We start from the raw sequence: 13114 nt of genomic DNA, 5'->3' as shown, positions 1-13114 counted from the left end.
CTGAAATGCTCAAAGCACTTAATAAAAAAGGGGAAGGGAATAAATACATACATACAGAGCAGCATTAGGAGAAAAAATATATTTTAATAGGGGCTTCTGAGGGAGGGGAGAAATATGGTGAGGGCTGAGGAACAGAGTACAGGGGCACGATGGCCAAGGACTCTGCCACCTTCAGTGCAATGATGGAGGGTGAGATATGGAAGGCTAGTGATGAAGAAGAATGGATGGGATGTAGTTTGGCGAGGATGTAGAGGTAAGTTCACAGAGGTACTTATGGGTGATATTTCCATGTCAAAGCACTTGAAGCAGCAAATCAGTACAGCTCGGTATGGACGGTAATGATAAATAAAGAATGATTCCATGTTAGATAGTATCCTGAGGGCACAGCATAGTGTGGATTTGAATTTATAAGGGGAAGTTGTTGAATAGAGCAATGGACTGGTTTAATAGTCCTATCCTGAACATGGTACATTATGATTTCAATCAATTAAGAGCATCGGGAGACAACATTAGAATTATAAATCAGTAAATCAGCAACCCTTTGCACTAAACAGGATATGGGTTTACGTGTCAGTTTAAGTTCAAAGTAAACACCCAAGATTCCACAATGACAGACTCAGCTGAGAAAGTAGTGGGTTGGATGGGAAATGATGTTGAGTTCCTGGTGGAAATATGTGGAGTATTTGATGACAGCCAAACAAAATGGCTCCAGTCTTGCAATTTTATGTTGGCAGTGGCTGCTGGTAGAATTTTGAGAAAAATATTGAACACCCCTAATTTGAGGCAAAACAAAATCACGAGCTCCTTGCACTTACTGCTGGAAATATCAGAAAATGAAGTCCAAGGAGAGTTTACCCTTACAACAAAATAATTCCAGATTTTGTTTAATTTGGAATTGTCATGCAGTAGTAAACTGATCTGGCCAAATTGTGCAATAGGTGTTAATTCCAGATCTTGTGTCAATGGGGGAACAATGTTCCACTTGAGAGGAAACAGCAGAGAAAGTTGCAAGTTAGAAATGGTGCTTGTGAGGAAGTTGGAGGTTAGCTTCTTCCATTCAAACGGAAAGCAGCCGGGCTGGAGATTGGCATAAAAATACAATACGTGGAGAAAACAGTATGGGAACTACCATGAGTGTTAATAATTTCGCGGACAATAGGGATTTAGAGGTGATGTCATAATAGTCTAAGAGAGAGAGAGAGAGGTTTAGAGGAGAAAATTTCAAAGGAATAGGGAATGTTAAAAGAATCAGACATGGTGAAGCTGGGTTGCTGGAGAATATGATGGGATAAGTAGCTGGGTGGAATAGTTTTGATGAAGAAGCAGAGTCATCATATACAACTGCAAGAAATGTTAATCCATTGTCTGTTGTGTAACCTTCACTGGCTCCACATTGACAAGTCTTTAAACATTGTTTGTATCTTAAAGACTTGATTAGCTGTAAGTATTCGCATTCCAACCATTACTCTGTAAATTGAGTTTGTGTCTTTATATGCCCTGTTTGTGAACAGAATTCCCATTCACCTGAGGAAGGGGTTTAAGGCTCCGAAAGCTTGTGGCTTTTGCTACCAAATAAACCTGTTGGACTTTAACCTGGTGTTGTTAAACTTCTTACTGTGTAGAAACTTTAACAGTCAGTTTTTATGTTCCATGCTAGCTTACTTTCATACTCTATTTTCCCCTTCTTAATCAATCCCTTGGTCCTCCTTTGCTGAATCTTAAACTGCTCCAAATCCTCGGGTCTATTGCTTTTTCTTGGCAATTTGCACACTTCTTCTAATTTCCCTTGTAATTCATGGTTTGGCCACAGTTCCCTTACCGGTCTTGCACCAAACAGGAATAAACAACTTGTGGAGTTCACCTATTCATTCCTTAAATGCCTGCCATTGCCTGTCCACTGTCCTTCCTTTCAGTAATGTTTCCCAGTCCATCATAGACAATTCATGTCTCATACATCATAATTACCTTCACTCAGATTCAGGACCCTGATCTCAGAATCAACTATGTCACTATCCACCTTGACAAGGAATTCTATCATATTATGGTCACTCATCCCCAAGGGTTCTCTCACAAATAGGTTGCCAACTAATCCTTTCTCATTGCACAAAATCCAGTACAGGATGGCCTGTTCCCTCGTTGGTTCTTCAACGAATTGGTCCAGAAAACCATCCCATATACACTCTAGAAATTCCTCCTCTATTGTACTGTGATTAATTTGACTCTTCCCAATCTATATGCAGATTAAAGTCACCCATAATTACAGATGTTGCTTTACCACATGCATCTCTGATTTCCTGCCTAATGCTATTCCCAACATTACCACTACAGTTTGGTGGTCTGTAAACCACCCCCACAAATGTTTTTTGCCCCTTGGTGTTTATTAACTCGACCCATACAAATTCCACATCATCTATGCTAATATCTTTCCTGAACATCATATCAATTAACACAGAAAGAAAACAAATGCAGCGAGACTTTACATTCCAAAGGCCAAATTCCGCTCTCAGGCTAATGAGATTTCTAAAGGAGCAATAGTGGTAGGAGCATAAAATAGACTATTGGCAGGGTCAGGAACATGATACAGAGCACTCAATAACAGAAAATAACAGACTGCTTTGGTCAAATGGTCAGAAAATGGCCAGATATGGAGTTGCTGGGAGAGAATGAAATGCCCTCACATGTAAGTTACTCACCTCCTGATTGCACAAAGCCTGTCCACCATTTACAATTATGTTACGGTACATTGAATTATAAGGAGAGACTAAATAGGCTGGGACTTTGGAGAATGAGGGGTGACATTATAGAGGTTCATAAAATCATGAGGGGCACAGATAAGGCGAATAGCCAAGGTCCTTTCCCCAGCGTAGGGGAGTCCAAAACAAGAGGGCATAGGTTTAAGGTGAGAGGGGAAAGATCTAAAAGGGACCGGAGGGGCAACGTTTTCCACACAGAAAGTTGTGTGTATATGGAATGAGCTGCCAGAGGAGGTGGTAGAGGCAGGTACAATTGTAGCATTTAAAAGACATTTGGACAGGTACATGACTGGGAAAGGTTTAGAGGGATATGGGCTAAACGCAGGCAAATGGGACTAGTTCAGTTGGGCTTGTTTCTGTGACTCTGCTGTTGTGTTGAGTTTTAGAGGTTCTGTTCTTTACAATGAACATTTTTCCTGAGGTGTCCAGTTTTGTTTCTGTTACTTTTCGTTGATCATGACTTGTACTGATATTAAGGTAAAGGAACTAGACAAGCATTCTTCATGCCAGGCTTTTGAGATCATTCTGAGCCCCACAGCTGCAACAATTCCAGAATTTCCTCTTTCCCCAAGAAAGATAGATCACTTGAAGATCTGCAAAAAAAATGGAAGCTGCAGAGAACAGACGAAAGTCACATGAAGCAGAAGTTCTGAAGCAGTTAGCTGAAAAACAGGAGCGTGTAAAGGAAATGCTTCAGAGTTATTGAAGAAAATACCAAATTCAGCAAAATGGTAGAAGAAAGACTGATTTCCAAAATGGAACTTATTAAGTGAGGCTCAGTTGGCTACCAAGCTTGAGCACCTTCGTGAAAAGGACAAACACTTGGAGGAAGTGGGAAAGAACAGAGAAAGCAAAGAAAGTGAAGAACTTGTTTAACCTTGTAAATTTTTGAAATTGAGTTTTAAAAGAAATACAGTTTTAAAAGAAATGTTAAAGTCAGTGTATTGAACAAAGCCCTCTTGATGCTTTAAAAACATGTAACCAGGAATATGAATTGGGGTCATGGTGGGGATGGGGAGAGAGAGAGAGAGAGAGACAGGAAGAACTATACATAGTTCTACCGTTGCTAGTCATTTCAAATATTACAGCTGTTCGTATTTTTTTTGCATTGCTAGGGGACGGCATTGTGGCGCAGTGGTTAGCACTGCTGCCTCTCAGCACCAGGGACCCAGGTTCAATTTCCAGCTTGGGTCACTGTCTGTGCGGAGTCTGCACTTTCTCCCAGTGTCTGCGTGGGTTTCCTCCGGGTGCTCCGGTTTGCTCCCACAGTCCAAAAGACGTGCTGGTTAGATGCATTGACCATGCTAAATTCTCCCTCAGTGTACCCGAACAGGCGCCGGAGTGTGGCAACTAGGGGATTTTCACAGTAACTTCATCTGCAGTATTAATGTTAGCCTACTTGTGACACTAATAAACATTAAACATTACTATATGGAGTCAAAGATTTTTTTTAATATGTAGTTTTCACCTTCATAGAATCCTACAGTGCAGAAGGAGGCCATTCGGCCCATCAAGTCTGCACCGATCACAATCCTACCCAAGCCCTATCCCCATTACGCCATAACCCCATGCACTTACTCTAGTCAGTCCCCTTGACACTAAGGTGCAATTTAATATGGCCAATCCACCTAACCTGCACATCTTTGGACTGTGGGAGGAAACTGGAGCACCTGGAGGAAACCCACGCAGACACGGGGAGAATGTGCAAATTCCACACAAACAGTGACGCAAGCCGGGAACGAACCCAGGTCCCTGACACTGTGAGGCAGCAGTGATAACTACTGTGCCACCGTGCTGCCCTTGTTTCTTCAATAACACGCTGAATGTTACATTGAGTCCCAATGTGTGGTTGTCCAAGCATGCCGAAAGTTTACCTTTAAATAAAAGTGCACTAATTGCTGTCAGAAAAAGACATGAAGTAGAGAGATTTACCAAGTTTATAAAAGACAGAAATGCAGATAAAGATATAAAGAATAAATAATAGCAGATAGTAAAGGAGGGAACAGGGAAGTCAGCACGAAGAAAATAAAATGCCACAAGAGTGATCAAAATAAAGGCATCAAAAGTTTAGCTCCATGGGCAGCTGGGAGAAGGATGGTAAGCCTTGAAAAAGTATAAACATATTATTTTGGAAAACAAGATGATTCCAGTTTTAAACCTGAGCTTGCTAAGCTTTCTTTGCTTACATTGAAATCCAGCCCATACTATTGTAACAGTCTTTGCGCTTAAAAGTATTAAAATTATCTGGTGGCGACTCAATGCAAATATTCTGGCCTCTCCAATTACTTACATCTCTCAATTTGAATCTGGCTTTTTAATTTCATCTGCATCATATGTTTCTTATGTTTCTTAGCGTTCAGTATCTTCTTCATTATTTTTAAACTTAATTCTTCCTTCAGGGAGTAGGTGTGGATATTCTCCTTGATAGCAAAGACACCAAAGAAACCACAGGAGAACAATCAGAGCAGTTGTAGTGGCACTGTAGGATTTCCCTTGCTCAGGGCAATAGCTGCAGTAGCAGAGAGTCAAGGTCTGAAGTAAGGAGAGGAGTCAGTGAAGGATACCTAAAACAGGGCCAAAATGACAAGACATTTCCAAAGTGTGAAGCAAAACCCTTACAAAACTGGGATTGAACTCTGAAAACGCAAGTCAATGTTTGACATTTGTTCAATGATTGCAACTTGTGCTTGCATTGAGCAGCACAAACAATGTGGGATCTTGAGCTCGCAGTGTCCTTGCATGAAATCACTGGAGGGGGTTCAAAATTGGGTGAAAACTGGAAATCGCAAACCTTGCCAGCGAGATCACAATCTCCGATTTCCCCTGCCCCTCATCGGTGATGTAATAACGTTACCATAAATTAATTATATTTGTACACCAAATTATCCCCCCCCTCACTAAATTTCCATACCGCTGTAGGAGAGATTCTCGACAAGTTTACCCAAACCTAAATTTGTCAAGGGAATCCCACCGGGGGTGAAAAGGTCAGTAAAGCCCCAGGGGAGAGGGACATGGACAGGCAGTGCTAACCTGGCAGTGCCAACCTGTGTCGGGAGCAGTGCTAGGGGTGAGCCATAGGGAGAGCCTCAAAGGCAGGGACTCATCTGTTTGTGGTAGGGCGGAGCCAGCACACTGAGGGGGGACAGGGATGCCGGTGTTGACTGGGGGGCGGGGGGAATGGGGCACTGTAGAGCTTCACGCCAGTTTTCTCACCAGAACTGACACTTTGTCAAATTCTGGTACATTCGCCCCACGTCTCAGTCCCTTCAGAATCATTTTTGTTACATTGCTGCAACATATCAGTTTTCTTTGACCTTTGTCTTGTCTAATTTTACATTCTCAGATGTTATTTACTTATTCATTCGGCCCTTTAGAATGTAGTCATTTAATAATTTCTGACCAACTCTGAAAAATTAAATATACTCAAGCTCCACCAAATGACTGCCACAGCTACTGTTATCTTAATAATTTTTTAAAAATTCAGTTTCTCACATCCACTTCCAGTTTCTCTCTGCTTTGGGATTCATAGCTTGGCTTGTCTGACCCTCGCCTGATTTCCCACCACCTTCAGAATGTGTTCAAGTCTAAATACAAAGCAAAGCTATAAATATATCAAGATTCTGAAAATCAGCATGGGTGAAAATGAAAACTTAATTATAAAGAACAAAGAAAAGTACAACACAGGAACAGGCCCTTCGGCCTTCCAAGCCTGTGCCGATCATGATGCCCTAACCAAAAATCTTTCTGCCCTTACTTGGTCCGTACCCCTCTATTTCCTCCCTATTCATGTACCCATTCAGATGCCTGTTAAGTGCTGCTAATGTGCCTGCTTCCACCACCTCCTCTGGCAGCGCATTCTGCGTGAAAAACTTCCCCAGCACATCTCCCTTAAACTTTCCCCCTCACCTTGAACCTGTGCCCTCTTGTAATTGACACTTCCACCCTTGGAAAAAGCCTGACTATCTACCCTGTCTATGCATCTCATAATTTTGTAGACCTCTATCAGGTCTCCCCTCAGCCTCTGTCTTTCCAGTGAAAACAATCCTAGTTTATTCAACCTCTCCTCATAGCCAACACTCTCGAAACAGGCAACGTCCTGGTGAACCTTCTTTGCACTCTCTCCAAAGCTTCCACGTCCTTCTGATAATGTGATCAGAACTGCACGCAATACTCCAAATGCCGTCCAACCAAAGTTTAATCTAACTCTCACTTAGAGCTGTGGGTATAACCATTTGTATTTATTTGGCATCTTTAACACCATAAAGTGTCTCAAACCACTTTACAGGAGCACTGAGATAAATTTCCCAAAATTATGTATGGGGAAGTACGAAATTAGTTCCTCAGCCATTTTTTTTGTTCCCCAGTTTCTGACTAAAATTAGAGATAATAACCAAAGTTTTTGTCAAAGAAGTCAGTTTTGAGAATCAACTTAGAGGAGAGAGGCAAAAAAGGCAGAGGTTGAAAGAGGTAAAGTTCCTGAGATGTACGTAGACTCAGAGTGTTGTTAGGGAGGGAATTCCAGGATTTTGACCCAGCAACAGTGAAGGTATAGAACATAGAACAGCTACAGCACAAACAGGCCCTTCGGCCCACAAGTTGCGCCGAACATGTCCCTACCTACTAGGCTTACCTATAACCCTCTATCTTACTAACTTCCATGAATTTATCCAAAAGTCTCTTAAAAGACCCTATCGAATCCGCCTCCACCACCACTACCGCCAGCCGATTCCACGCACCCACCATCCTGAGTGAAAAACTTACCCCTAACATCTCCTCTGTACCTACTCCCCAGCACCCTAAACCTGTGACCTCTTGTGACAACCATTTCAGCCCTGGGTAAAAGCCTTCTGAGAATCCACTCTATCAATACCTCTCGACATCTTATACACCTCTAACAGGTCACCTCTCATCCTTTGCTTCCCCAAGGAGAAAAGACCTAGCTCTCTCAACCTATCCTCATAAGGCATGCCACCTAATCCAGGCAACATCTTTGTAAATCTTCTCTGCACCCTTTCTATGGCTTCCACATCCTTTCTGTAATGAGGCAACCAGGACGGGGCACAGTACTCCAGGTGGGGACTGACCAGGGTCCTATACAGCTGCAGCATTATCTCCTGATTTCTAAACTCAATTCCTCTATTGATGAAGGCCAGTATTCCATATGCCTTCTTAACCACAGCCTCCACCTGCAACGCTGCTTTGAGTGTCCTATGAACCCGGACCCCAAGATCCTTCTGATCGTCCACACTGCCGAGCGTCTTATCCTTAATATTATATTCTTTCATCCTATTCGACCTGCCAAAATGAACCACCACACACTTATCTGGGTTGAAGTCCATCTGCCACTTCTCCGCCCAGTCTTGCATCTTATCTATGTCTCGTTGCAACTGCTGACATCCCTCTACACTATCCACAACATCACCAACTTTTGATGGTGATCTATTTCCAAGTCGGGATGGTGGATGGCTTGGAGGGGAACCTCCAGGTGGTGTGCCCAAGTATCTGCTACTTGTTCTTCTAGATGGTAGTGGTCGTGACTTTGGATGATGCTGCCTAAGGAACCTTTGTGAATTACTGCAGTGCATCTTGTAGATGGTACACAGAGCTACCGCTGTTCATCTGAGGTGGAGGAATTGAATGTTTGTGGAAGTGGTAGCAATAAAGTGAGCTGCATTGTCTTGGAGCTGCTTCAGTGTTGTTGGGGTTCGATTCCCGGTCTCGAGTCACAGTCTGCGTGGAGTTTGCACGTTCGCCCCATGTCTGTGTGGGTTTCCTCCCACAGTCCAAAGATGTTCAGGTTAAGTGGATTGGCTATGCTAAATTGACCCTTAGTGTCATGGGGACTAGCTAGGGTAAATGCATTGGGTTGTGGGGATAGGGCCTGGGTGGGATTATGATCGGTGCAGACTCAATTGGCTGAACGTCCTCCTTCTGCACTGTAGGATTTTATGATTCATCCAGACAAGTGGAGAGCATTCCATTACACTCCTGACTTGTGCCTTGTAGGCGGTGGACAGGCTTTGCTGAATCATGAGGTGAGTTGATCTGCTCTGGTACCCACAATTTTTATATGGCTAGTCCAGTTGACTTTCTGGTCAATGGTAACCTCCAGGATGTTAATATTGGGGGATTAAGCGATGGTAATGTAATTGAATGTCAAGGGGTGATGATTAGATCATCTGTTGTTGGAGATGGTCCCTGCCAAGCATTTGTGTGGTGCGAATGTTACTTGCCACACCAAGCATAGATATTGTCCACATCTTGCTGCATTTGGACATGAACTGCTCTAGTATTGGAGGAGTCGTGAATGGTGCTGAACATTGTGCAGTCATATGCAAACATCTCCACTTATCATAGAAAGTGCCCTACAGTGCCAACGTGCCACCCACTTCTGACCTTAGAAGGAAGGTTATTGATGTGGCAGCTGAAGATGGTTATGCCTAGGAACTCTTGCAGTGACATCCTGGAGCTGATATAATTGACCTTCAACCACCACAACCATCTTCTTTTGTGCCAACTATGCCTCTATCCAGTGGAGAGTTTTCCCTTTGATTCCCACTGACTCCAGTTTTGAACCATAGAATCCCTACAGTGCAGGAGGCAGCCATTCAGCCCATCGAGTCTGCACCGATCACAATTCCACCCAGGCCCCATTCCCGTAATCCCTCATATTTACTCTGCTAATCCCCATGACACTAGAGTCGATTTAGCATGGCCAATCAACCTAACCTGCACATCTTGGGAGGAAACCGGAGCACCCGGAGGAAACCCACACAGAAACAGGGAGAATGTGCAAACTCCACACAGACAGTGAACTGAGGCCAGAATTGAACTCAGGTCCCTGGCACTGTGAGGCGGCAGTGTTATCCACTGTGCTGCCCCACCCCTTTCTCTGTATTCTGCAATGATAGAACTATCTTAATGGCCTTCTTTATATGCAAATTGAGTTCTGATAATTTTTTTGGATTATCACTTTGTTAACTTCACAGAGCAGTCCACCTCATAACATATCTTTCAGGGTGGCCTGAATTCACAGTGCTCTATCAATTTTTGTAGCCTGGTCAGAAATTATGTGACAGATTCCCCAAGTGTTTGTCCTGCCATGTTAAAGCGATACCATTGGAGCATTATGGAAGGTTTTGGGTCATAATAGCCTTTAACCAAATCCACCAATTCATTAAAGGTTTTGAAGTCAGGGACATCCAAGTAGGTCAGGCTTTACATTACACTGAAGGTGGGGACCCCACATACCATCAACTGGACTATGTTCTGCTTCTCATCCCCCTCTACATTGTTAGCCCAAAAAAATCATGCATGTGCTCTACGCATTACGCCCAATCTTCTACGCTTATATCAGAAGCTTCAAATTTACAAAAGCAGCATTTTTTTTTTACTGGAAGATTACTTGTCTCATTGGTAAGGGTTGCCCAGAAGGAAGAAAAAAAAACTTGTTTTACTCCTCATTGTCAACGTAATCATCTCGCTGAGGCCAGACTTCCATCGCCAACACCCTTTACTTACAATGTGCATAAGTTACCACTTCTGCGTCTACAGTGTACAGGTTAAGCCCCGGAATCTTTCCACTGCCAGCCTGAGTGGTACCAGCTGGTTTTAAACCCCCCCCCCCGCAGCTCCTTCCCTCTTGCGCAAGCCTCCACTCGCTTAACAGAGGAGCTCATACTCTATAAGGCTGATGGGGAGATCTACTGACAATCTCCCCATGGCCATCATTACACCTGCCCAGAAGCTTCTGTGTTCCCAACATTTAATTGGAGGAAATTTCTGATCATCTAGTACCAGACGTCAGACAAGCTGTCCAATAATTTAGAGACAATGGACCAGTTGAGCGAGGCAGTGGTAAGGTAGAGCTGAGTGTCATCAGCATCCCTGTGGAAACTGATACGTTTGTGGATGCAAGCAACATGCAAATTAAAAATAGTAAGGGGTCAAGAATAGCTGCAAAGCAGGACACAATGCAAGTCATAGCATCTACTCCATATGTGCTGTATTTTTATATGTTAATAATGTTGCATGCCATTAATGCATAATTTTTGTGAAAAATAAGAAGATTTCATAGCAGCATTCACCAAAAGGCACCTACAATTTGTTCTTGTTGTTCACAGCTGCAAACATTGACTGGTCTCTCTAGACTAGCTAGTCAAGATTTTCTAGTTCATTAAACATGAGTCACTTGATCTTAGCCAAAAGGCCGAGAAGCGCTGCACTTGGTTGAGGTCATTGGGTTGCATTGAAGCTTCATATGTTTCATATGAAGCAATTTTTAAAAGCGGCATCTCGGCCTTTTGGCTAATATGCAAATGAGCTCAAGTCTTGGAGGAGGAACCTCCCCCTTCTCCAATCAGCTTGGCTCATGTAGATCAGGCCCAGGACAGGGTGATTTTGGTCGCTCGCCCTGTCTTGTCAGCCTGGATCTGAAATGTCTCAACTTGTTGAGACTCTGAACTGGATTTGATTTGATTGAATTGGAAAAGTATAAAAAATAAATTTAAAAAATTAAACATGAGTCACTTGATCTCTCTCAAGTTTCCACATGACGATTCCCCACAATGCAACTATTAATCCCAGATTCACTCAGTTTTAGCAGAAAACCCATGCTTGCTCCTCTCAAACCCTTCCCAGCTTTAACACAAAGTGGGATAAATGACCCAGTGAAGGACGCTAAATCTCTTTTGGAATAACAAAAATACAAATGAAAGGTTCTCTTCATTTTTATTTAAACACAGATTAGAGGAATAGAGATATCTCAAGAGGGTTGTTGGGCTGGATAAGATTACAGATTGGCCATGGGAGGATATGAAAACAAGAATTAAAGCTGCTGCTTGATCAGGAGCCAATGCAGTTCAGCGAGTATTGGGGTTGTAGGGGAACGGGACTTGGTGCAATTTAACACAAGGACTGTTTAATGCTGGATGGTCTAAATTTACAGAGGGTAAAATATGTCAGACCAGCCAGGAGTGCATTGGAATAGTCAAGTCTAGAAGTAACAAAGGCATGAATGAGAGTTTCAGAACTGAGGCAAAGCTCGCTCGGTGCTGTTACAGAAGTGGAAACAGGCAGGTTCAGTGATGGCACAAATATAAAGTCAGAAGCAGCCTGATCATTTGTCAACTGTGGAGAAGCTGAGAAAGGTGATATTCAGGTGGGGCTAGGTGTTGGCAGCATCCACGTGAAAGCTAATGCTGTGCTTTCAAATTATGTTGTCGAGGGGCTCAAGAATAGATCTGAATACATCGAGGCTAACACTGAAGGAGCAGGAAGAGAAACCACTGCAAGTCCTCTACATATTATTCTCCTGCTCACTCCCTGCCCTATCCCCGTAACCTCACACATTTATCCGTTAATCCCCCTGACCTATACATCTTGGGACACTAAGGAGCAATTTAGCATGCACAATCCACTGAAGCTGAACACCTTTGGACTGTGGGAAGAAATCAGAGCACCCAGAGGAAATCCATGCAGACATGGGAAGAACGAACAAACTCCACACAGTCACCCAGAGCCAGAATTGAACGTTGGCGTGGTGAGGCAGCAGTGCTAACCACTCTGCTGTCCTCTTTTTATAACCTATTGATTTCACTAGGTTAAACATGAAGTCCAGTAAAACTCCTTCCAGTTGTACAACTCAGCAATTCAACACCTAGTTTCCTCTCAATCCATCCCAATTAAACTCATTGCATAATTTCCTCATAAGGATCTTTAAAAAGGAAATACATTTATTTTCATTTTTATCCATTTATTGACAATACATAATTGACAATGCTTCATCATCACATTGTTTGGCTGTGATGTTGTCAAAATAAAACACAAGGGCTCTTTTTCCTCCCACCCAAAAGAAAAGCAAAAGCAGGTTTGCCAAATGCCATCAAGAATTTCCTTTTAACATGCTTAAACTAATTTTTTAAACAATCTTCCAAACTACAATAATTTAATGCCATCTAAAAAATCATCTGCATCTCTTATCAGTTTTGAAATGTCTTTTCATTTTAATTTTAAATTTTCACATCCTTTACAAAATAATTATGTCCACAACAGTCCACACCCAAGGATTCGAAGAGCAGTAGTTGCAAGGATCGTCGATGCATTGGTCTTGATCTTCCCAATTTCCCTCAATTCTGGAATGGCCTCAGTGGAAGGGAAGGTAGCAAATGCAGCACTGCTGTTCAGGAAAGGAGTGGGAAAGAAAACTGGGAACCACAGGTCAGTTCGCCTGACCTTTTTCAGTGAAATGCTGGAATCCATTATTGAAGAAGTAGTAACAGTAACAGATTAAGATGTGGAGATGCCAGCGTTGGACTGGGGTGGGCACAGTAATAAGTCTCACAACACCAGGTTAAAGTCCA

General features: G+C 42.8%; 1 protein-coding gene and 1 pseudogene across 1 annotated transcript in view; one reads left to right on the top strand and one right to left on the bottom strand.

Moving 5' to 3' along the window:
- Nucleotides 1-13114, bottom strand: part of LOC144511849 (6-phosphofructo-2-kinase/fructose-2,6-bisphosphatase 2-like) — a 63358-nt gene that overhangs the window by 47074 nt on the left and 3170 nt on the right. The gene's annotated exons all lie outside the window — the stretch shown is intronic.
- LOC144511688 (stathmin pseudogene) lies at nucleotides 3210-3629 on the top strand (annotated as a pseudogene).

Source organism: Mustelus asterias, chromosome 25 (assembly GCF_964213995.1).
Source record: "Mustelus asterias chromosome 25, sMusAst1.hap1.1, whole genome shotgun sequence".
NCBI lineage: Eukaryota > Metazoa > Chordata > Chondrichthyes > Carcharhiniformes > Triakidae > Mustelus > Mustelus asterias.
Note: the sequence above shows the minus strand (reverse complement) of the source record. Positions and strands in the feature narration are given on the sequence as shown.